Consider the following 25,437-nt stretch of genomic DNA (forward strand, 5'->3'; position numbering starts at 1 on the left):
AACACATCCAACAGGGGTAATTTATTCCGTTGCTGGACAGATGAAAATCTGTGTTTGCAGTGGCAGGTGACCACCCCATCAGTACCATCATGTCAGTGTCACATTAGTGACACTCTCGGATGAAAAGTCTCCAAGTCTTTAAAAGTGAAACAGAAAGGAATCTTTTGGGACTAAAACAAGTAAGCGTCTTGAGGAGGAAATTGATTGGAAGGCACAGAATAGGTTTAAGTTTTAATTAACACTTCAGCTGAAATTCAGCCTGTTTCATAACACTTACGGTTTTTACTTAAACCAATTTTCACAGTCTTTTTTTCCCTCTAGAATCAGAATTGCTGGATTAATCTAAAGATCTTTCTCATGTAATAGAGTTTTATTAACTTCTGGTTATAATTTATAGTTTACAGATCCTCTATTTAATAAAGTTTTTTTTAGACTGTGAGCACCCTAAATGGCTATTTATTAATGTACTTTTTAGATCTCTGTCAACATGACATTACTTAAGGTCTTCTGCGTGACGAGAGTACTTGTTAAATTAGAAGCCCTGTCTAAAGAGATCTCAGAATTTCAAATATGCATCTTTTATTGGCGTTGGTCAGAGTTCTTTACAGGGTTCTTGCCGTGAACACAGTTAAGATTTGAGCAGTGATGTACAGTCTGGAACTTTCTAATTCAATATCTCATTTAATCCTCACAACAATTCACTGATGTAGAGTTGTTAGCCCAATGTCACGGATGTGGAAAGCAAGGCCCAGAAAGGGAGATGACTTATGCAAGATGGCACGGAGAGACTGAAGTTGCAGACGCTGGACGCTTAGCTCAAGTCCTCCAGCCCCGTTTCATTGTGTCATGTCCCTTGGAAAAGAACGCGGATGAGGTCCACACTGCCTCGTGTTTGGGGCTTGAGTGCAAATGCGAATGCATATGGACAGCAGCTGTACAGAGTGAGTGAGTGAGGCGGGAGGATGGGCCGTGTGAGCGAGCGGAGAGCACCTGCATAAAGGGGGATTGTTCATCTGCTGATTTTTGTCTTGTGTATTTGCGGGCTGGGAGTTTCCACATTTCTCATGTTCAAGAGAAGCTGGAAGTTGTACTTATGTATGAAATTTTTCTTATTTTAAACGACTGAAACAAATTCTGTTTTATTTTATGCTGCTCACACCAAGCAAAACTTAACTACAGTAACCTAACTAAAAAGCATTTCTGCAGACTGAAACTGCCCTGTTGACTGCCATTTGATGAACTCTGATCTGCAATAAATAATGATTAAATTGCTGTAACTCTGGAGTACTCAAAGTAAACTAGGATAAAAAATACTTTGTAAGTTCCTGTTTTTTAAATAATTTCAGACCTCAGAAAATTTGCAAGAGAGTGGAAAGAATTTCCATATATCCTTTTCCAAGATTGCCCTACTTTAAATATTTACTTGTCGTTTTATAGTGTTTTCTTTGCACACACATAATGTGTATATATTTAAACCGTTTGAGAATGGGTTGAGGACTGAGGATATAATGCCCTCCTTAACATGTAAACGCTGTGTGTTTCCTTGGAATAATGACATTCCTTTACATAACTTCAAATTCAAATTAGAAAATTAAATGATTCACACTCCAATATCATCTATAGCTTTTATTTGATTTTACAGATTGTCCCTAGAATTTCCTTTGTAACAACCGAAAATCTCAGATCATGTCTTGCATTGAGTCGTCATGTCTTTTTAGCTCAATTTGGAAGTTTCTCAGTCTTACCTTGTGTTCCATGACCTTGAGATTTGTGAAGACTACTGGTCAGTTAATTTTTAGAATGTCCCTCGTTTCGATCTGTCTGATGTTTTCTCATAATTTGATTGAGGTTTTACATTTTTGGAGACATAGCCTAAAAGTGAGTTTGTCCTCAGTGCACCGTATCCAGAATCCCGTGTGGTTGGCTTGTTCCATGACTGCCGACGTTGACCTGGTCACTCAGTTAATTAAGACCCTGTCTCGCAGGTCTCTCCGCTGTGCATTTACTGTTTGTCCTTCTGGAATGAATATTGCTGGAGAATGTTTGAGAACATGTAGGTTTCTGACTCATCGCCAGTTACACTAGGGTATGTGTCAAACAGTGATTTTCTGACTGCATGGCTATTACTGCATTTGTCAGCTGGCATTCCACTACAGGGAAGGACATGCCTTGCTTTGTATTAATTTGTCTATATCAGCAAGGACTCATGCATTCCTGTTTCATTCAATGGATTTTAATCAATGTGTTATAATCCTTTAATATGATAGCTTCCTTTTACACTGACATTACCCTGGACTCGGGGGCCGGGAGCCTCTCCCGGCTGACTTGCGTGTGGCCACAGCATCTCCCGCCCTACTTGAGCGCCTCTTCTCTGTCTGTCCGGTTCGTCATGCGGTTTCCTGCCCCGGTGCTGACGCTGCTTCTCTGAGGACGCACGCTTACCTTAAGTGAATGATATTTAACAATTAATATCTGGGTGCCAACGTGTTAACTGCAACTGGATGCTGTTATTTCTAGTTCCTCGCAGTGAGCAGATGTAGAAAGTAAGTATTTTTAGCCACTTGGGATGCTGACGGACGGGAGAAAGTACCAGCACACTTGCGCCCGCGGTCTTGGGCGTGTCTGGAAGAGGTCAGCGGATAAACTGACATCACGACGCTGTGCTGTAGATGTACGTTGTTATTCTGAAATATCCCTTAATGTCTCTACCCTAAAATACGTTCTATGGAATTTTCAGCGTAAGAATATTCAGTATTATCAAGATGGCTTCGAATTGTGTAGACCAGTCTAACATTGGAAGGAGCTCCAGTAATTCCGGTCTCTTCCTGTTTATGTTAAACACGTGTTCAAGCGGAGTTAAATTTCACAGCTCGCCTTTGATAGGTGCTAGCACGGCAGCCGGGCCCAAAAACCAAGATGGAGGAAGTTCCTGAAAGGTTCCCCCACTTTGTAGAATTTCACTTAAAAGGAAATTTCTTGACATGCAAAGAAAAAAAAAAAGACTTCTCTCCAGTTTGCTGTTCTTGACAAACATATTTCTTACTTTTTAATGAGAAATGCTTCAAGATGGTGAATCTTGAAGAACATATAACTCCATGTAAATAAAAAGAACAAAGCTTCTGTCAAATCTGAGCTTACGTACTAACAGATTTCTGAGGAGTCACCTTCCTGGGAGAGACATGAGAAACCCCTGGGCTCATAACGCACGGGACCGGCGCCTGCGCGTTGCCGGGGGGGGGGGGGGGGCGCCTAACCAGGCTTGGGAGCAGCGACTGGGAGGGACCGGCGCCTGCGCGTTGCCGGGGGGCGTGAGCGCGCGGAGCCACCGCCGGCCCGGGCGCGGCCACTCTCCCCACGCGGGCGCTCCCCGACTCCCGCGCGGCTGCCGGAGCTCGGTTCTTTCTTTCATCCGCTGTAATGCAAAACAGTGAAGCAAAATACAACCCAAAATAGACTTCCTCTGTTTCTGAGACACTGCTTGGATCTGACCAAGGACCTGGGCCGAACGCTGGTTTCCGGGTCAAGTCTCCGATGAACAGTTCGTTGAACAGGGCTAGGTCTGCGCCGATTGTTCACGGGAGAGCCCGCCCTTAGAAGACGCCGCGTCCTCCCCAAATTGTTTCTGATTATGCAAAAAGGAAGATGCTGGTTTCTATATTAAAAAGTAACGTTTTAATACATAATTACTGAAGCAAATGTAGGCACTGTGAAAAAAATTTTTCAGGAAATAGTTTTTTAAATAATTGTTTTATTTGCGCATGTTCTTTTTGTACTTATATATAAAAATTAAATGAATTTTTCTCATTACAGTAAATTTACATTCCCTGAAATTTCTTCTCTGTAAAATATGATTGTAAGACACTTTAGTTAATAGATTTAATTTTTTTAATGAATCACTGTCACATAATAATGTCATTATTTGAACAGCGTTTTAATACGTATCATTTGAACAATACTTCATCACACGTGATACATGTTTTCTTTGTACTGATTTACGTGTATTACTCAGAAGGAACCGGTTCGGAAGCCTGCAGGAGGTGTGACCCAGTTCTTATCTGCCCCAGTCTTTCTTCTCGTGTCAGTTTTCTGCGTGTTGTTAAATCCTTCTGCTCTTCCTGGGGCTTCTTCCCCTGCCTCGTCTGCGCCGAGATTCTGCGTGTTTATAACCATGACCGTGACGGAGCCACAGGTCCTCAGACTCCCTGTGTAACCGCTCAAAGTCCAGACCTGAAGTGTCAGAGCCCTTTGAAAATGGCCTTGTTCACAGTGCTCTCTAAGCCTGCAGGTCACCCACTTTTGATTCAGCGATGGCTTCTCTTTCACTGCCCCCATCCCACACCATCCGTTCTGTCTCTATCAGATCTGAGTCCTCGTGGACGTTACTGGTGTTAAAACCAGAGATATGTACAGTGAAGGAACTTGGGTTTTTTGTTGTTGTTCCTTTTCAGTTAGAAGAAAGCAAGGGAGCAATGAAGTAGGAAGTAGGCAACATTTACTACTTTTTTATTTTTACTGGGAAAATAAAATCTATCATCCACGGATGCATTTCAGGCAATACACCAATTGGAGATTTTTTTTTCATCTAAGAAGGACTAATTGATTTTGCCTTTTGATTAGAAATCTGTTGAACTGTTAGTGCTGTGACTCCCTCACACCAGTGTTATTGATGAACTCACTGAGGTCTAAAGCATCTGAAGTGTAATTCTGATCTTTACTTCTAGTCACCACAGACCAGCATGTTGAGTTTCATTCTGTCAGTAACACATTTTGTCGCACTAATTCCTGAATCAGAACCGTGTTCTTCTTCTGCACAGCTCAGTGAGTGTTCTTGCTCAGAGTGTTGGTGTGAGTCTGATGCATTGCTTTTCCCTTTCCTTTTCTGCCTCAGTTTCCGGTTTTGTTACTCGCCATCATAGCCCCTGCTGAGGTGCCGACTGTATGTTGGGGATCTCTGATGCAGGCATTCACATTAGGGCCCCAGACACTGTGGTTCTTCATCCTGACCGCAGGTCACAGTAACCACCCACTAGCCAAGTGCACCTTATTCAAGTACCACTGTGACCAAAAGTGGAAAAGATACACCAATCAGATTCTTTTATTGAAAAATAAAACATAGGGGAAAATAAAAAATGTTCAGTAACTGAAGAGGATGCTGATTAATTATGTATTTATCATATGTTGTAGAAATACGTAACATACACCTATATAAAAGTATTTAATCCTGAATTGTGAGAAGAAACAGCATATACTTGGTAGGCACCTACATATTACTTAAAATTTGTAGAAAATCATGATGTGTAGTTAAGGTACAGAGAGGTCAGCTTTGCAGTTGGATTTTAATTTTAAATATTTCAGTTAGTAGGCATGGTTTGTGGTGAAGTGACTCAGCACCTCGTGTTTCTGTCTCCGTATCCGGAATATGAGGATAATGAATGGAGGTGCTTCAAGGAGTTTTTGAAAGGCTTAAATGAGATAATGAATGCAAAGATTATAAATGTCCACACATGTGAAGCACTCAGTAAATGTTAAGTTACAGTTATTACCATTATTAGTAGCGGCTGTTGTGGAAGAACATGGAGATTTTGTGTGACTGTTTGAGAAAGAAATGTGTAACTTAAATACATGTCATGTGTCTTTATGCTGCCTGTGACTGTATTCACCTCTCACCTTCACTTCTCAGACTTACTTCATGCTCATGTTGACTTCCTAGTGACCAGGTCAATGATTTCTCTGATCGCAGGTGTATCATATCAAGAGTTTGGATTTATAGTCATATTGGGGTCACAGAAAAAAAATTCTATCCAGAACAGCTTGATTAATTCACACCTCTCTACTCTCATTCTGGCCTATATGGGATTTTGAGAAAAAGCAACTCACTTCCAAGCAAAAGAAAATGAGGAAGTTTAAGCCAACAGGAAAACAGAAAACCAAACCAAACCAAACCATGTCTACTCCACAGCTGTCCCTTGCCTGTCATTTAAACTGAAGCCTGTGTATTGGTGACTAGGTATTTAGAGTTTACATATTTTTATCACTTTAAGTGATTATTTCCATAACAGCTTCTAATACTGTTAAACTAATTTAAATATTTTAGGGAGGTGGGATTGTTCAGATGAGGTTAGTTCAAACAGAGTAACAACCAAAGGCGCGAAAGGGTAAGACTGTAATGCAGAGACACTCCGTAAGTCCTGATTCATTCGGTAGTTTCACTTAGCTACCACTCCTGCTCTCACCGGACGGCTTTATGAGTAAGTGATGTGTTTTATCAATAAAAGTTCTGTGTGTTTCCCCTTTTCCGCCCTGGTCAGTACATGCCATTGCATTAGACATTGTACCGACAAGAGGATACTGGGCTCACAATTTGTGAGACGTTTGACTCCCAGCGGGGAGCAAATGTTCCATATTTGTAGCATAGAACTTAGTTTTTAAGAATGATTTTTGTTGTTGTTTTCATTTAGAAGGCAGGACTCATGGAATAATTTGGTTTATGCAAAGCTCCTGGGACCGGGGAAGGTGTCCACAGATGTCACCACCTCCGCAGTGGGCGTTCCCGAGCTCAGGGGTGGAGGAGTCTGCGCAGTTGATGTGGCGGGATGTGGCCTCACCGGGCGGAGCGTCGGGGCAGCCCCGCCCTCCCACGGAAGTGCCGCCCGGCCGCGCGCGCACCCCAGGGGACGCGGCGGCGGTGTCTTCCCCTGAGCCCCTCGGTCTTGCCCCTGAATCCTTCAGTTCCGAGTATGTGGTATACGTGGGAGCGCCCCCTGGTGAAATAAATAGGAATCTGCCAGCTACAAATAATAGGTAATACGGTATGGTCATTGTCAGCGCACTCAGTCTTCTCGTGCTGTTCCCTGCGGCTTTTAAGTGTGTGTGTGTGTGTGTGTGTGTGTGTGTGTGTGTGTGTGTGTGTGTGTAAAATGTTTTCCTTCCTACCGCCTGCGCTAGTCCAGTGGGGCATTTCCTGCTGTGCTGCCCCTGCAAGTCCTCCCGTGCCGGCCTCCGCGTTGCTTTAGGTCCTTCGACGTGACTCCTTTTTATCCTCCACTGCCCCGTCTCTCCTGCTTCATGGCTCCGCATCCCCAGCCCACGCCCCAGCGTTGCAGAGCTGCCCAGGCCCTGCAGGACTTGCTACTGGCGTGACCCCATAGCCGTGTCAGCAAGCGTGCGCATCGTTGACAGTGAGCTCATCAAGCAGAGAGGCAAAACACCACACGAGAGTTAAGATTCAATTCCAAACATCATGGAAGTGAAGTTCAAAATGTCATCAGTCGTGAAGGAGATAGAAAACCTCAGCTTGTGTATTTGCTTTTCTGGAAAGTTCCCCCAGCCTGATAGGCACCTGCCTGCACACGCACCTGTTGCAACGTTGCCCACACTGGCACACTCTTGGGGGTCTCTTTCTCTCTCTCTCTTATTGGCATGAAAGTTTCCTTGAGTAGAAATCCCCTATTAGCACGTGATACGTATTCAGTATATGTTTCTATAATGGAAAGAATTGCAGGAGGCTATCTCATTCCTTATGTTACATATGTAAGAAGAAAAACACAGTATGCAGGTGACCTTTGCCTCAGATTTAAGAATTTCACTATGGTGGGGAGGGTGTAGCTCAAGGGCTAGAGCTCATGCTTAGCATGCAGGAGGTCCTGGGTTCAGTCCCCAGTACCTCCTCTACAAGTAATAAATAAATAAACCCAATTACCTCTCCCCACCCCCCAGAAAAAAAGTAAAAAATATTTCACTATTGATATAAACAAATTATTAACAAATGTATGTGGTGAAAAACTAAGTAAGAATTGTTCCCCATCACACGTACTAACCTGTAACAGCTCTACAACCTGACACTCATATCTTCACTGAGAATCTAATACACTCAGATGTTTTTCCTTGATACAAAATGATTGCATAGAAATGATCACAGATTTGATTTCTCAGCTCTAAAACTCTTACTGTCAAGTGATTGAACTGAGGTGTGTCCTCACCTTGATTGCTCTCTGATTTGAAAGTTTCTTATACTAAAAATTCGCCATCTTATATTTCAAACAGATCATTTTGCCAAAATAGAATTAAAGGGTTTTATACAAAATGAATCCTTAGTTAATTTTTAAATAAGTATGATTTCATACTTCTATTTTCTTAAAAACAGTATCTTTGGTAACATACAAAATTTGAAAAAAAAAAAGTTCAAAAACTACAAAGTGTATACAAAGAAAAGTGTGCCTTCTTACCCCAGAAGGGCCCTTTTCTCTCTTCAGAGGCACCCACTCTCTTTCATTTCTTGTATTTACCTCAGAAATGTTCTATACATATTAAAACATGCATTTATGTACAGTACTACTTTTGTTATCCATTGTTATATAACAAATTCCACAAAATTGGCACTTAAAACAACCCACATTTATTATGTACAGTTTCTACGAGTCAGGAATCTGGTTCATGGCTCAGCTGTGCCTCCCGCCACAAGGTCTCTCGCGAGACAGTCAGCGTCTTGACCAGGACTGGGGTCTCATCTGAAGGCTTGACTAGTGAAGGGTCCACTTCCAACCTCACGTTTGTTGACAGCAGTTAGTTTCTTATGGGCTGAGGGACTAAGTCTCAGTTCCTTGCTGGAAGTATTCCAGGAGCCACCCTCACCCAGCCACCTGCACATGGACCTGTGTGAGAAGGTACCAGGGAGAGTCAGAGAGCAAGACAGAAGTTAAAAACTGTATGTAATTCTAACCATGGGCCTTATATCCACCCAACTCTGAGAGAGGGGTTTGCACAAGTCCATGGTCATCAGGGGGCAGGAATTAGCCACTGCAGAAGCTCTGACCCTGAAACTCATGGCTTTCACATGCCAAACACATGAAACCCCTGCTTCTCAAAAGTTCTTAAGGGTACTGTCCTGTTGCAGAATTTGTTCCACGTCTAAAATCTCATCTTCAGTAGCAGGATTAGGTGAAGGAGTGTAGATTGTGAAGCAGAACTCCTGAAACACAGCTTCTCTTCATCTGCAGACATGTGAAACTAATGAGACAAGTCATCTCTTGTCTGTCTTTCCAACATGCAGGGGTGGGTGAGGCACAGGGTGACGTCCGCAGATGCTCCTGTTGTAAACGCGGGGTGACGGGAGGTAAAACTAGTCCACGGTAATTCTGAATCCAGCTAGGGAATGTGGGGAGGTCCTTGATGAGCTTTCAAGGCCCAGGGGTAACTCTCTGTAACTTTGTTTATTTTGTTGTTGTTTTTGTTTCATCTTTCATTTTGTTTATTTATTTTTATTGAAGTATAGTCACTTTACACTGTTGTGTCAATTTTTGGTGTGCAACATGTTTCAGTCATACATGTGCATACATATATTCCTTTTCATACTTTTTCATCATGGGTTACTACAGGGTAGTGAATATAGTTCCCTGTGCTGTACAGTAGGACCTTGTTATTTATCTATTTTATATACAGTAGTATCTGCAAATCTCAAACTCCCAATTTATCCCTTCCCACCTTCTTCTCTGCTGGTAACAATAGTGTGTTTTCTATGTCTGTTAAGTCTGTTTCTGTTTTGTAAATAAGTTCACCTGTGTCTTTTTTTTCCCTTTAGATTCCACATATACATGGTATCATAGGGCATTTTTCTTTCTCTTTGTGACTTACTGCACTTAGAATAAATACCTCAAGTTCCATCCATGTTACAGCAAATGGCATTTTATTCTTGTTTATGGCCGAGTAGTTTTCCATTTTATAAATATGCCACAGTTTCTTTATCCAGTCATCTGTCGATAGACATTTAGGTTGTTTCCGTGTCTTGGCTGTTGTAAATAGTGCTGCTGTGAACGTGGGGGTGCATGTGTCTTTTCAAGTTAGAGTTCCCTCTGGATATATACCTAGGAGTGGGATTGCTGGATCATATAATAACCCTATTTTTTAGTTTTTTTAAGACTCTCCATACTGTTTTCCACAGTGTCTGCAACAGACTACATTCCTACCAGCAGTGTAGGAGGGTTCCTTTTTCTCCACACCATCTCCAGCATTTGTCATTTGCGGACTTTTGAATGATGGTCTTTCTGACTGATGTGAAGTATACCTCGTTGTAGCTTTGATTTGCATTTCTCTGATGATTAGTGATATTGAGCGTTTTTTCTTGTGCCCATTGGTCATTCGTATGTCTTCACTGGAGAATTGCTTGTTTAGGTCTTCTGCCCATTTTTGGGTTGGGTTTTTTGTTGTTGTTGTTATTAAGTTGTTGCTGTTGATTGCATATTCTGGAGATTAAGCCCTCCAGAATAGTTGTATCTTTGTCATTTTGGGGTTTTTTGTTTGTTTGGTATAGATTTATGCATCCAGTTTTGGATCCACTTTTTTTCCAGGAGTCTTTCAAAGTTGTTATCTGCTCTGGAGCATTTAGTGCACTTCAAAATCTCCATGGCCTTAGTTAGCTAGCAGATTTAAAAGGGAAAAGAAAATTGACTCCTATTGACTGACTTCCTGGCTTTTCAGTTTGCTGCCTCTTAGGACATATCCCCAAAGCCAAGATAGGCATATCTTTGCATATATAAAGCTAGTGAAAGACTTCATTTCTACCTCTAAAAACTCCGTGGCAATGGGAAAAAACAGCGATCACCCACAGGCCACCTTCCCCTATGCTCCTGTTATGTGCATCCATCTGAAACCTGCTGAGTGTAAACCCGAGAAGCATTAGTGTTCAAACATCACCCTTTTCAAGGACGGGCAGACTGGGCCAAAGTGCAGGAAGCGAGTTTCCCTTGGTTTGTTCCATTGCTGGTGTCACAGCTTTTAGAGCCCCTGGCTCTGCCTTTCTGCACTCTCGGCTTCATCCTCTGAGCCCCCCTGCCTTTTCCGTGAAAAGCAGCCTGTGTTTGCACCTGAATGGTTTTCTGGGTGTGCGCACTGTCAGTTGAAATTCAGCAGAGACCAACGGTGTCTTTTCCTTTTCAGTCCTCTTTGTTGCTTGTAATTCAAACTGCCAGTGATTTTTGGTGACATGATTTTCTCAAAAATTTGTGGGCCTTCTGCCAATTTTGCTTTTATTTACTCCATTAGACAAAAATCATACCTCAAATATCTTCCAGATAAACTCTTTTCTACTTCGGGGTCCTGCAGAGCTGACTGAGGACAAAACCTTAAAGCTTCCTGGACGCCCTGTGGTTTGACTGAAGCGTTCTATTCATGTCTCTAAGTGACTCTTGTTGTGATGGAATACTCTGAAACTTCATCTTTCTGAAATTTTAACAAAAGTTTTGTCCAGTTACATACTCAACTTTATCTGCAGACCAGGCCTCATCTATAGAATACATTGTTCTGACAGTGCGTAGAAGTCATTTCTTTGTTTTGGAATCCTCTGCCCTCTGGAGAAGCTGAGAACTTCACAGATTGTCGGTCCTGGTCCCCTTTTGTTTGGTGCACAGTTCACTGCAGTCGGTCTCCTCTTGTACTTAGCTGTGAGCGGTAAAAGAAACCAGGTGGCATTTTCAACACTTTACCTGGAAATTTCTTACCTGAATAACCACGTTTATCATGGAAGTGTTCTGTTTTCTACGTAATTGGGAGGAAAATTTTGCCAAGACTCCTACCACCACATAATAAGGATCCTGCTCCCGTCAGCTTCCAGTGGCACGTCCCTCTCTTCTTCTGAGCCCCCGCTGGCTGTGTCCTCAACTTCCCAGTTTCTGCCAACAGACTGATCAAGGCAAGTTAGGCATTCTTGGTTATTCTCCTGCAACTCTTCCAGCCTTTTAACTACTGCCCAGTTCCAGAGCCATCCCCGCACTGTAAGCTTATAGAAGCATCTCACTTCCAGGTACCAAAGTATGTATTAGTTATCCATTGCTGCACAGCGGATCATCACAGGATGAGCAGCTTGAAACAATGCCTACTTACTACCTTGCGGTTTCTTTTGTCCAGGTGCTCAGATATGGCTTAGCTGGGTCCTCTGCTTCTACACCTTTCATAAGGCTTCAGTTAAGGTATCATCCTGGCCTGAGGTCTCTTCTGAACATTTGTCTGGGGAAGAATCCACTTATATACTCTTTTTGTGGGCTGCTGGCTGGAGGGCTTCAGTTCCAAGCTGAGGTTGGCTCAAGGCTGCCCCTCGTTCCTCCCCATGTGAACATCTCCAACATGGCCGTTTGCTATATCAAAGCACGCTAGCCAGAAAGAAACAGACTCAGCTAGCAAGACAGAGGTGGCGGTCTTTCTTTTAAAGTTATTTGGGTTTTTAAATGTCTTTTTTTTATTATTGTATTATTTAATCATTTTATTTTTGGCAGGAAAAGGAGAGGTAATTAGGTTTATTTATTTTTAGAGGAAGTACTGGGGATTGAACCCAGGACCTCCTGCATGCTAAGGATGCGCTGAGCTGTACCCTCCACAGAAGCAGCGATCTTACGTAACCTAAATTTTAGTTACCGTCCTGTTACCTTTGTCATACTCTGTTTATCAGAAGCAGTCGTGGGTCCCAGCCACACTCAAGGTGCGGGGGTTGCATTAGCGGGTGAATACTAGGAGTCAGGGGTCAGTCAGGGCCATCAGAGTCTGTCCATCACAGATTTTCCACACCGCTTTTCCCATTAAATAACATATTTGGACAATCATTCCATATAAGTGTATATAGATCTCTTTCTTAAAATGGCTTCTCAATATGTTTATCTACAGAAACTCTCTCTGTGTATTACATCTTTGATCAGTGCTATTTAAGAAAGAAGAGTGCAATGTGAAAGGAAAGATATGCAAAATCCATTGTAAGTTCTCTAAGTCTATAAGATGCAGGTGAGCAAGTTGTGCGGAATTGATTCTACTCACAGAATTCCTTTTAAGACATTCTTACGGTCTTGTTCACACTAAAATTCATGCAGAAATAAAAGTGATAAGGCCTTTGTTACTTGTCATTTATTATGTATTTTCGCCCAAAGTTTGATGCAATGCAGTGGAGATAATTAAAATCTTGGCAGCATTCTCAGCTTAATCTGTAGCTCACTGGAGGCTGAATCACATGACCACAATAAAATCAAACCTGAACATGATGGTGATTGCATCACACTAACAGAAGTATTAAGTATTGTAAATATAAGCATAGAGCTGATGTCACTTAGCAAAAAAGAACGTGTAGAAATGTCTCTGGGTCAGATATTTGAGTCAGATCGTTTGAAACTAAGAGAAGGGCGCAGAGGAAGGATGGCACTTGGAGCACCTGGGAGATTCATTGCACTGCTGCTTTTGTGTTCTTTCTCTTGATTAAATAAATAAGACTGGTTTTTTGCTCATCTGAATTTTACCTACCAAGCCTTTGTTTGGCCGTGTTTCATGTATATTTCTGTTAAACAAAGTGGGGAAAGATGACACTGAAAACAGTTTATTTCAGGACTCACTTCATGAATCTAGAAAATTGTATATGGCTTCAGGAACAGGAAATGCACATTTCAATATTGCATGCCTCTCTCCAGTTTTAGAAAAAAATTGCCTAGTAAATACTCTAGAAATATTGAAGCAAGTCTCTGATGTATAAAAATGTCACCTTTTTAAAAATCGGTACTGATTAAAGTAGGACTGTTTAGCACTCCCTTGAATTTCCAAGAAAATCTGCCTGTTAATAGGACTTTATTTTCTTACTTATGTAATAAATTGATACGCAGAGCTCTCAATTAAACAGAGTTGGAACCCCAGAAGGGGGAGCCCTCACAGTGGGAGAGCCCGACAGGAAGATGGAAGACGACTCTTCTTCCCCGGGGAGGACTCAGCCCACGAGAGTCGTCACAAATCAGCCAATGGAAACCGTGGCCCCACAACCTCCTTCTCCCCCTGTAAAAATGTTCCCCTTCCATTTCTGCCGGGACTTGCACGTAGCTCACCGTGGTTGCAGACCCTGAATTGCAATTCGTTGCTGATCAGAATAAAGCCATTTTTGCTGGAGAAATAACTGCAGTCTTTTTGTTTTAAGAAAATATACTATATTTGATAACAAAACTACGTTAGAAACTTTTTCAAGAGAAAAGACTTTTTATCCATTTAATACACAAACATGATTGACTTTGTAATATGACCGCCTCTGGTAAAGTGATTTTTATAACAAAATCCTTATCCAAGTTACATTAAATCTCTGAATAAGAGTTTTTTTAACCCTTAAAATTAATCCAGAACTTTTAAAGTGGAGTTACAATTTATCGTGTGTTCTTCACAGTGGTAGTGGGATGTGCACTCGGTGAATTACCTTGGGCAGGTCACATGTTCAGGGCAAGGCGAAGTGAGTGTCTTACTTCCTTTTCCTTTTTTGAGCAATTTCTTTTTATTTTATTTTATTTTTTAAAAAATCTGATCATATACTAAGTTTTCCTATTTAAAATGTTAACATAGCTACTTTGAATCTGTGAAACAAGGGGTGTACTGACGTGTCACTTGCTAAATTTTGTAATCATTTACCACTTCTTGCAACAGGCTTTACCTGTTGTCAGGAAAATGTTATAATAATTTTCTTTAGAATGCATAATTTTTTACAGAGAGCTAGACTTTGGAACTCTCACACATTGGATTTCACAGGCGAACACTGACAGTGCCAGCTAGAGATTGTTACCGTAACTGTGGTCAGTCGCAGTCAGTTCTATCTTGTGCCAGCAGAGCACGTGTATTCCTGATTCAGAATTGGTTTGCGTCGTTATTTGAGCCAATCTCTTACGTGCTTGATATTCTCAGTTTATGTGTATAGGGTAGATGTGACTTTTAAATGTATGAAAATACCCAAGAATGTCATTTCTGGTACTTGATAAACACTGAGTGTTAGGTACCACTATTAGCATTCACAAAACATACCAAAAATCTGTACCACACCTAACTCCCTCTTTAGTCTCTCTTTAATTTTTAATTTGACGTCATGGTGTTGTGAAGCACTTACTCAGAAAGGGTAACATTTCTAAACGTACAAGTTGGCTGGGAGTGAGTGTTGTTAGCTCTGATGCACGCTGGACTTTAGTCCCAGGGGCTGTTTCTGACTAATTCATGATGTGATTTCAAGGAGTCTGGTCGGCATTTGGACAGAGCACTAGTTTATCAGGGCTACAGTTACAAGATCTTACCAGCCGTGGGCTTAGAGCAGTAGACGTGTGTTGTCTCACAGTTATGCACACCAGAGATTTGAAATCCAGGCAGCAGTAGGGCCGTGCTCCCTCTGAAAGTGTTAGCAGAGGATCTGTTCCAGGCCTCTCTCCGAGTTTCTGGATCCTTAACTTGGGGCAGCATGACTCCAGCCTTCATACAGCATTCTTCTCATGTGCTTGTCTGTGTCTGAGTCCAAATTTCCCTTTTTTATGAGGACACTAGTCATATCGGGTTAGGGGCCAGCCCTACCCCAACAAAACCTAATCTTAACTGATGGCAAATTCAGTGACTTATTTCCAGATACAGCCATGTGCTGAGGCACTGGGGGATGGGGCGGAGGTTAGCACTTCAACATACGAATATTTTCAACTAGACAGCAAATAGACAGCAAATAAATGCTGCATTACATTAAAGTGGTATAAGACACAATCTCAGGTTATTTAATAAAATTTGTATTTGTAAACATTGTTTTAAAGAGAGTTTTACGTGATTTTTGCCTACTAATAAAATGTGATAGGAAGTTACCCTGCATCTTCCTTAACTGTGTTTCTGTTTCTATTTTTTGAGGGGAGGAGGTAATTAGATTTCCTGAGCCATACCCTCCCCCCTTAGTTGCATTTTAATACACTTATTTTTAATCTTCCCAACCGGTTTGCCTCCATGTGTGGGTTTTCCTTTTTTCTTCTAAGAAGCCCCATGAAGTGAGAACGGGAGGCACAGAAGTTAAATTGCCGTCTGGGGACAGAGTCATTACTGCGCTGACCTTCCTGCAGAGCTGGGTGTGTAGCCGGGTACTTAGCGCTCTCCTGTTTCGTCGGGGTGTGGGTGTCTCAGAGCCCCGCTGCATTCACGTCTGCCCGTGGTCCAGGGGTGGAGCCTCCAGACAAGCCGTCCTGCGTGCTGCTGCTTCTGATCAGTGTTAGTAACTGTTGCCTAGTTCTCCAGAGAATAATTGCCATCGCTTTGCATACAGTCTTTTTATTTTTTGTTTTCTCTTTCTCTCGTCCTCTTTTTCCTTTTTGTGTGTGGGGCCGTTTTTGGCCAGTGGTAGAACATAAATCAACTTACCTGGCTACGTCCATGCGCACTGTTTTTCATTTTCCGGAAATGAGCCTTAGCACTTAGACGTCGGCGGGGAGGCCTACTGGTGCAGTAGTCCTGTAAGCAAGTGCGAAAATAGCAGATCCTGAGTTGGCGGTTCTCAGGTGCCGGTGGTGTCTCGGGCACTTCAGGGTTACTAATAAATCGGTGCTCACAGTAATTGCGTGAATGCGTACGTACGACGTGACGCAGCGCTGACGGGCGAGGAAGCTGAGTCTCGGCGTTTTGTTTGTTGCGTGATAATTATGTTTCACACGCAGATGTGTTAGTGTTAATGAAACTGGAATACATTCAGTCCTAATTTTAGGATTAAATTTCACTCTCCCGTCTCCAGGATGGGTGGTCAGCAAAAGTTTTCCCTGAAGAGTCAGATAGTAAATACTTTAAGCTTAGCTGGCCATGTGGTCTTTGTTACAGTGAGTGAATTTTGTCCTTGAAAATAGGAAGTAGCCCAGATTTGGCCCATGGGCCATAATTGACTCATTTCTGATCCAGAATATTTTTTAAGAATCCATCATGTATTCATTTATAATTAAGCTGAAAAGAGAATTTCCTAAGCACGTACTTCATACGCTACAGAGGTTATTTTCCTCAGGGACCATTTCGGGAACCTTTGTAAGGTAGTACTTCGCTTGAAGATAAAGGATTTTCCTTGGCTTTTAAACTTAATGTTGGCAGGAAGCGCATACCTAAATCCAGAAAGTAAACGTGACTTTTGAAGTGCAGTGTTGCGTCACTCCTAAGATGCACACTCTTGTTCAGTATCTGTGAAACTGGAACGTCTGGCAACCCACGTCTCACGCCTGAGGAGCTACAGGACCAGCTCCTTTTGTTACGTTGTATTGTCAGTAATTCTTAGTGAAACACCGAGGCGTGCTCAGTACTCGCTGCAGGGAGGGGAAGGCGCGGGGGACAAGCGGTCGAAGAGGACGGGCGGGGCCGGGGCGCGTCGGCGGCCTCCGGGGAGGGTGTGGAAGCGGCTGTGGGCGGGCGCCGCTGGAGGGCGCGCGCGGGGCCGGGGCGGGGGGGGGGGCGCAGGGGCGGGGGGGGGCGCGTGGGGACCCGGGGGGCGGGGGGAGGCGGGCGCGCGGGGGCCCTGGGTGGGGGGAGCACAGCGCTGCGGACGGGTCCGCGCCCGGCTCTCCTGCAGGCGCCGCTGGAGGGCGCGCGTGGGGCCGGGGGGGTAAGGGGCCGGGGTTGGGGGCGCGCGGGGGCCCGGGGGCGGGGGAGGGGGCCCCCGGGGGGCGCGGGGACGCCGCGGCTTTTTGTGGCGGGAACAGTGTTTACACTCACAGAGCGGCCTCCTTCTTCGTCTAGTCCATCGCGCTCGCAGTTGGCCTTGCGTGCTGCTGCTGTTCCGTGAAACCGTCTGTGTCCGCGAGCCAAGGGCTAGCACCCCCTGGGCGGCCGGGCGGCCTCCGGCCTGTCCTCGCCGACGGCCTGTGTCGCATCAACCTGCTTAGCCTGGAGGCGCCGCGCTGCGCGCGGAAACACCTGATGCGTGCGCTGACTGAAGTTAAAAAAATCAATTCATCACATTGCTATAAACATTTAGTCGATACCAAAGGGCTCTAAATAGTTGTTATTCATAGAATTTTAGATTTCTTGAAATAATCAAGATGGAACTAGAGTGCCTAGTACATTTTCCAGAGTCATAAGGATTCGGTGAAATGGTTGTTAATTACACTCACAAGGTGTGGTTTTCTCCACGCATGTTGGTGGCTGAATCCTGAACGTGCCTGGGAGCAGTGGCACACAGAGATGTCTATTAGTAGTCTGGCATGTCCGACAGACCTTTTAAACATTAGACCGACCCACTTCCCTTAGTTCCCTGAAACACTGGGCATTTTTCAGTGTTTCTTAACTCTTACCTACAGGAGTAGCACCTTCAAAACAAAACAAAACGATTTACAATTAGGCCAAAAGACCTCTCAAACATGAGGATTTAGACAAAGAAGTAAACTCTTCACCCTAAATGAGAAATAAAAATTATTCCAACAACTATAAATTTTAATGCTTCTGACTAGAGAATTATTGAGCAATTTATTTTGGTTCCTAATCCTTCCCAAGTCTTGGTCCTGGAAGTTAATAACTTCATGTAACAAGGGTAGAAAATACCGCCTGCTAGGACTTGCAGTAACAGGGGGAAAGCAAAGTTAGAAAAAACAGTAAACAAAGCACACAGGACCTTACACAGGGAGAACCTTCTGCACTAACGATGGGGTCGTTGAAGCCATTTAAACTCCTTGACTTAAATTTTTTAGTTAAGTGTATCCGTCTTTTCTGACAATTCTTAAAATGTCATCTTTTTCCACAGCAACATCATTCTCATAAATAAGAAGAAAGTTGTTTTTAAAGTGTCATTTTTTAACACCAAGAGCAGAGAGCTGTAAGATGTGTTTCCTTATATAAGTGGGGGATCATGGAATCATCTTTTAAAAAAAGTTTTCTGAAAAAAGTTCTTGAAAGTGCTGTGTATCTTGTTAGGATGGAGTTTAGTTCTGACTTGCAGGACCACAGAAACGTTCCTCATGGAGCTGTCAGTCAGAGGCCATAGCAGTAGAATAAGCTATTACTGATCTGATCAGGCCTTCGGGGTTTTGCAGTCTCATCGTAACGGTTGTCTGCGTGTGGAGAGGAACTCGTGTTACCGCTTTTTAATTTTTTTAATTGAATATAGTCGGTTTACAGTGCTGTGTCAGTATCTGGTGTGCGGCACCATGTTTCAGTTGTAGGTACACATATACACGTTCATTGCATTGTCGGTTACTACCAGATGCTGCGTGTATCCCCGTGCTGCACAGAAGCAGCCTGTTGTTATCTAGTTCATATACAGCACTGTGTATCTTAATGTTACTAAGTTCAAAGTTGGCAATAGAGCCAAGGCAGAACTTTGCCCTCTGCTTGGCTGTAGTCGTCATTCAGGTCTTGTGTCTCTCAGTTAAGGAACATGGCTTTTTAAAATCCAGCTTCATGAGGTTTTTCAGTATGGCGTCGGCTAAAGGAGAAGGGACTGGAAAATAATTGTAAACAATAAAGGAAGAAGGTACACACTTGGGGGGCATAAGGAAGTAAAGTTAATTGAACATGAAGCCCTATTTGGTCATACATCTTTTTGTCCATCGAGACACCTAACGCCGTGTCTTGGCACATAGATAACTGTTGAATCTAACTGTTTAGTATAATCTTTCAAAAACTTTATTTTAAGGCATCATTAAGAATTCGTTTTTTAAAATGTGGTTATTTGTAATAATACAAATTGGATAGTTCAGTAACTAAAATTTCTTGTTTAAGATCCAGGATAGGACCACTTCATATGAAATTCTAAGTTGCAATACAATGGAAAACTTAGGGGTATTATCAATCTAAAATGCCTGCACTGACTGCTTCTGCTCTGGGCAAGATACTTCACAGCTGTAAACGTACTGTTATTCCTCAGAGCTCCTTTTAGGAAGATGAGAGAGACCAGAACCTAGAGGTTTAGTAACTTAGGCAAAACATCCCCCAGAGAATTGTCAGAATGGAGAAGTCCCTCTAGGAAATGGGTGGTGGGAGGGGGCGGGATGAACTCCTGTCACGAATGCAAAGCTGTTAGGGTGCTTTACTGGAAATCTTATTTCATGGCCTCAAGCTCAGTGTGTCTCCAAACTCAGGGGGACGCAGCCCTACCAGACAGGCCAGTAGCTGGGGCTCTCTTGGCAAACATCCGCTTGTACGACTGACGGAGTCTTGTCCAATCTCTTCCCCCCACCAGCCTGCAGCTTGTCAGTGCTTAAACCGCGGTGGTGAATTCGTGCACTCAACAAGCAGCACTCGTTAACAGACTCTATTATACTCGTTAACAGACTCTACTCACCAGTGTGAGTCTCTATAATAGTAGCATGAATGAACTTGGCTAGCATCGTGGTCCTGTTTTACCCAATAAGTTCTCCCAAACCTGCAGAAACTGTCACCTCCTTCATGTGAAAGTCTCTGCCCCCTTCGTAAGAGTGTAAATTGGTATAAACACTGGGGAAGCTATCTGGAAATACCTGAAAAAGCTAAATGAACATATATGACAAACTCCTAGGCACAGACAAGGCATGGATACAGTAGAAGTGCGTAGATACACGTTCAGGAAAGAGTCTGAGTCACATTTATTGCAGCTGTATTTCAGTAGTCCTAGCATTCGTTTTCTGGGCTGCCATAGCAAAGTGCCGTGTACTGTGACAAACAACAGAATCGTGTTGTCTCAGTCCTGGAGGCTGGAATTTCGAGGCTGAGCTGCAAGGCAGCAGGACTGTTCCTGCCCAGGGCTGTGAGGCAGAACCTCTTCTGGCCTCTCCCCAGGCGTCTGGTGGTCGGCTTCACTTACACGTGGGCTTCTCCGTGAATGGCTGTCTGCCTCGAAAGGCTCCCTTTTCACCAGGACAGCACCATACTGGATCAGGTGCACACTGATGATGTCAGTTTAACTTGCTACACTTATAAAGATTTACCTCCAAATAAGGTCACGTTCTGAAACACCGGGGGTTAGGATATCAGTGTGTGAACTTAGGAGCGACACAGCTCAGTCCGTAGCAGCCCTCAGGTGGAAATGGCCTGTGGAGAGGGAGAATGTAATACGCTCCTAAACACAAAGACATGCCAACTGGTCATAAGAACGGATGATGTATTGACAAATGATCAGTGTGGATGAATCGCACAGTCATGACACTGGGCAAAAGCAGCCAGAAATTTACATGCTGACTGAGATATAGAACACGTACATAGTGAATCGCTGCTTATAAAGTTTGAAAATCCTGGCTGCATTTCAGAGGTAGGAGTGGCAGCTACTGGAGAAGGCTCAGGGGCTGTCACTGGCGTATTTAATTCTTGATCCAGAAAAATGGTTAAATGGATGGAATCAATTAATTACTTAATGCAGCTGTAAACACATGATTTGTATGCTTTTAAAAATACATAAAGACACAATATAAAAAGTTCTAGGACACCAAAGAAACAGGCAATTATGTAGTACCTTTAAGGAAGCCATTGAAAACTGTCTCCAGTCCATTTCAATAAAAATATTATCCAAATTTAAAAAATTGCTCATAATCTAGTGCTCTAATTAAAAATTGCTCAAAATGAATGCTCTAATTAATATGCAGACAATATCATATTGAAGCCCAGAGGTCAGAGTGACTCTTTCATTAGAATATATGAAAACTTTAGAGAAAAAGTGACTCAAAAGCAGATTTTTATAGGTGACTAAAAATGCTGCAGGAGGAAAAGTGAAAGAAGATTCCTAGAAAAAAGGCACTGACTGTGGATTGGTTGAGATTTCACAACAAGACCCTGACGAGGTTGAACAGCGGTTACTGAGCAAGTTAACGTGACCAAAACATTCAGAAGCCTCAGTGGAGTCGCCCGCTCGTAGCAGTCCGGCCTTGGAATGTTGTTCTGTATCCACCTGTGGTCGCTGACTCTTTGAACGTGGTTCTGTAAGTCAGGTTTGTTTCGATTGCTTCCTCAGTGGCCCACGGCTTATGGCTGACAACACACTGAATCACAAACAAGTATTTCCTCTACTCGAGCTAGACGAGGCCAGAGCTGGCTTGGAGTCTGGCTTCTGGGGATATGGGATACAGTTCAAGAAACATCTCCTAAGAATGTTAGATAAAATACTTCTTTAAAAAATTCATTCCACGTAAGTGAGTGGAATTTAAAATAAGTATGAATCAGTGATCAGAAATACAATAAAAGGCAACGCCACAGAGGTTAGGAGATGTGCAGCCAATGTCTGTCCCCCGTGCGTGTGTCAGACCAAAGTGTTCTGATGTTCAAGTGTCAAGAGTCACACGTATGGTGAGGTGACAGAGCTTGAGCAAGGTGCAAACTCAGATTGGAGGTCCCCCGAGTGAGACTGAGACAGCAAGAGACAGTGTCTTCCTCTGATTTCCATTTGTACAAAACCAGCAGTGTGTGCTTTGGAAAATGACCTGTCTTTCCCAGCCCTGTTTCTGAGCGAAGAAAACTCTCACTTGAAGAGCCTTAATAAATCATGGGACCGAGGCCATTATTCACCCTGTCTGTTGAGACTCTAAAATCTGAATTCAAGGCTTGCGTTAAATATGATACTAGGCGTCTTGCAGAGACCAGTGCAGACTCCCTGTGGATGAGCCCAATGCAAACGCAGGTCCTGAAGGTTTCCGAAAATCAAAGTAAAAGAAAAGTAAGCTCCAACTCAAAAATCTCTGAAAATATCAGGAAACAAAATAGAATGCACGTAAGTCAACAGAAAATAAGTCAGAAGAACCACTTTTGGAAAGCTTGTGAGAGCAGACACTCCTCATTTTATTGTGCTTCACTTTCTTGTGCTTCACAGAAATTAGGTTTTTTACAAATTGAAGGTTTGTGGCAGCCCTGCCTTGGGCAAGTCTATTGGTGTCATTTGCCCAACAGCATTATCTTTTAATTAAGACTTGTACACTGTTTTTTCAGACATACTGAAATTGCACATTTAGTAGACCACAGTATAGTGGAGACAAGTTTCACCCGTGCTGGGAAACCAGAAAATTCACGTGACGTGCTTCATTGTGATGCTTACTTCAGTGCCGTGGTCTGGAACCGAGCCCACAGTACCATCAAGGTGTGCCTGTAGCAGAATTTTTAGAGAGACTATAAAATAAAGTATGTTTAATACTTTGAAATACATAAAGAATTAAAAACATGTGAAAATAATAATGAATTATAAGAACTGACATAGCGGATTTCCAGGCCTGATGAGAAGCACCAGTCCTCCAGCTGACTGGGCGGGGACTCGTGCGCAGTAAACATGCTGTGATTTAGAGGAGTAGAACTGAAGCACTTTGTCAACAGATGGAAGCCTTCAAGGTCAAAGATAAAAGGCAGAAATGGTGGACTTCCAATAAACGAGTGATCGTTTAAGTGGCAGCAGTAACAGATGCCAGAGACATTACAGTCAGTTCTTCAGCATTCAGGGAGGGTAGAGAGGAGGGTACAGCTCAATGGTAGAGCACATGCTTAGCATGCACGAGGTCCTGGGTTCAACCCCCAGTCCCTCCATTAAAAAATAAATAAATAAACCTAATTACCTCACCCCTCCCCCTCAAAAAAAGAAGAAAGAAAAAAAAAGTATCATTAGTTCAACAGGACAATTAAACAAAAATTCAGAGAGAAAAAACAGCAATTCACCTAGAACTGCACATCTAGAAAAATTACCTTTCAAAAATGAGGGTAAGATGATAGCAATATTGCACAAGCAAAACTTGAAAGATGCTGTTAACTGCACTGCAGAACTTCAGAAAGAAGAGAGATTCCAAAGGAAGGTATCAGGTGAAACAGAAACGATGAAATTATATTTGTGCGTAGATCTATACAAATATCCTGAATAAAACAATTTTAAAAACTCTGAAAAATCAAGATAGAACAATAGCTCATATCTCACACAGGGAGTGATACCACTTTAATGGTTCTCAGTCTGTGTTTTCTTGAACTGTCTAAGGTACTCCCTGAAGATTAGACACATAGTGTACAGTACAGGACAAACTGAAAAGAACAGGAACAAGACAAAGAAGAGCAGGAAAAGGAGACACAGGAAGAGTGTGATGAGTTGAGTACACAAACACGACAGACGGGAGGAAAGAACCCAAACACAGCAACAGTTACAGTCACTGTTACGGGATTAAAGTCTCCGGTGACTGTCAGAGTGACTTCTCAAAAACTCCAGTTACGCGTTGTTTACAGGGGACATACTTAAATTCCTTATGGGGCATAAAAGTTTAAAAGTAAAAATTTTAGTAAATTTTATTCCGTATGAATCCTGATTAACATCAGTCAAAACAGATATAAATCAAAACATTGTAAGTGATGAACAATAGCCACATACTAATAGAAGGCTCAGTTTATCAAGAATCTCTATCAATATTTTACCAGCGTAGTCAGTAACATGACTGCCAAACTCATGAAGCAAATATTGACAGAGTAAGAGGGAAAATAGAAGACTTCACAACTATAGCAGAATGTTTTAATCCAGTTGTCTCAATTATTGCTGGATTAGCTAGAGAGAAATTTAGTTGTATACAGGTGATTTGTTTAACATACATGACAAGCTTATCAGATAAACTCATATACAGTATTCCACTGAATAACTTAAAATGCACATTTGTATGCAGACTCTTCCAGAAAACAAAAAAATGAAGAAATTCTAATTCATTTTATGAAATCAGAATTGCTCTCTTACCAAAACAAAATAAAGACACTATAAGAAGGTAAATTTTATTAATACTTATGAATCATTAATGCATACACGAAATTTAAAACACAGCATTGGTAAAGCCAATGTGGAAAACTGCGACGATTCTTCAAAACCAGTTAAGCGCAGGGTCATGCCTGACGCGGCAGCTCCGCCTCGGCGCACACGCGCGCGCCGGCTGAGGGCAGCGGCCGCCGGCGTTCCCTGCAGCTTCGTCCCGTTAGCGCGGGAGGGAAGCGCCCAGGCGCCCCTGACGGGCGCTGAACGGGCGGGACGAGGTGTGTGCTTGTGTCCGCCGAGACGGGGTGTAGCCTTGGAAAGGCGAGAGGCAGGACTCGGGCCACAGCGTGGACGAACCTGGAGACACTTCCTAGGCGGAAGGAACGGGCCACAGGAGGGCGGAGGCGGCCCACGGGGAGCGGGGCGGGGCGGGGGCGGGGGAGCGGGGCGTGGCGGGGGCGTGGCGGGGGCGTGGCGGGGGCGTGGCGGCGCGCGAGACGGAGCACCCCGGAGACCCTGGCCGAGGCCGGTGGTCGCGCGCTGCGAGAACGTACGTGGTGCTGCTGAGCTGCACGCTTGGGAACAGTGAAGACGGTAACTTTCGTGTAGTGTGTATTTTACCAATATAAAAATCGTAATAAACTATTTTCTAATTGAATTTAGCAGTCTGCAAAAATGACTATTCCATGGTAAATTGGATTGATCTTAAGTACGCAAAGATAATTGAATACTTAGAAATATATACACTTAAATTAAAAAAGAAGCATGTTATCAACAGAGGCAGAAAGTATTTTCAGAATTAAACACCCTTCATGATTAGAAAAGAAAAAATATCTTACGAATACAAATGAGGAAGAGAATGGAACTTCATTCTAACAAATCGCATCTATGGGTGGTTCGAGGGCCAAGCATGTCCTCCCAAGTGAAGGTTTCTTGAAGGGAAGGAATCTCTTTAGAACCAGGTGTCAAAGATGATCGTTACCGTTCCTTATGCTCATCAATATACTGGAGATTCTGCC

General features: G+C 43.0%; 1 long non-coding RNA gene across 1 annotated transcript; it reads right to left on the reverse strand.

Annotated features, from left to right (window-relative positions):
• Positions 1-8,379: 8,379 nt before the first annotated feature.
• LOC140699736 (uncharacterized) lies at positions 8,380-16,299 on the reverse strand. The gene is made up of 2 exons (XR_012077986.1): positions 16,150-16,299; positions 8,380-8,651 (listed from the first exon to the last, which is right to left on the reverse strand). It is a non-coding gene; the product is annotated as an uncharacterized lncRNA (long non-coding RNA).
• Positions 16,300-25,437: the final 9,138 nt, after the last annotated feature.

Source organism: Vicugna pacos, chromosome 11 (assembly GCF_048564905.1).
Source record: "Vicugna pacos chromosome 11, VicPac4, whole genome shotgun sequence".
In the NCBI taxonomy this organism is placed as follows: Eukaryota; Metazoa; Chordata; class Mammalia; order Artiodactyla; family Camelidae; genus Vicugna; species Vicugna pacos.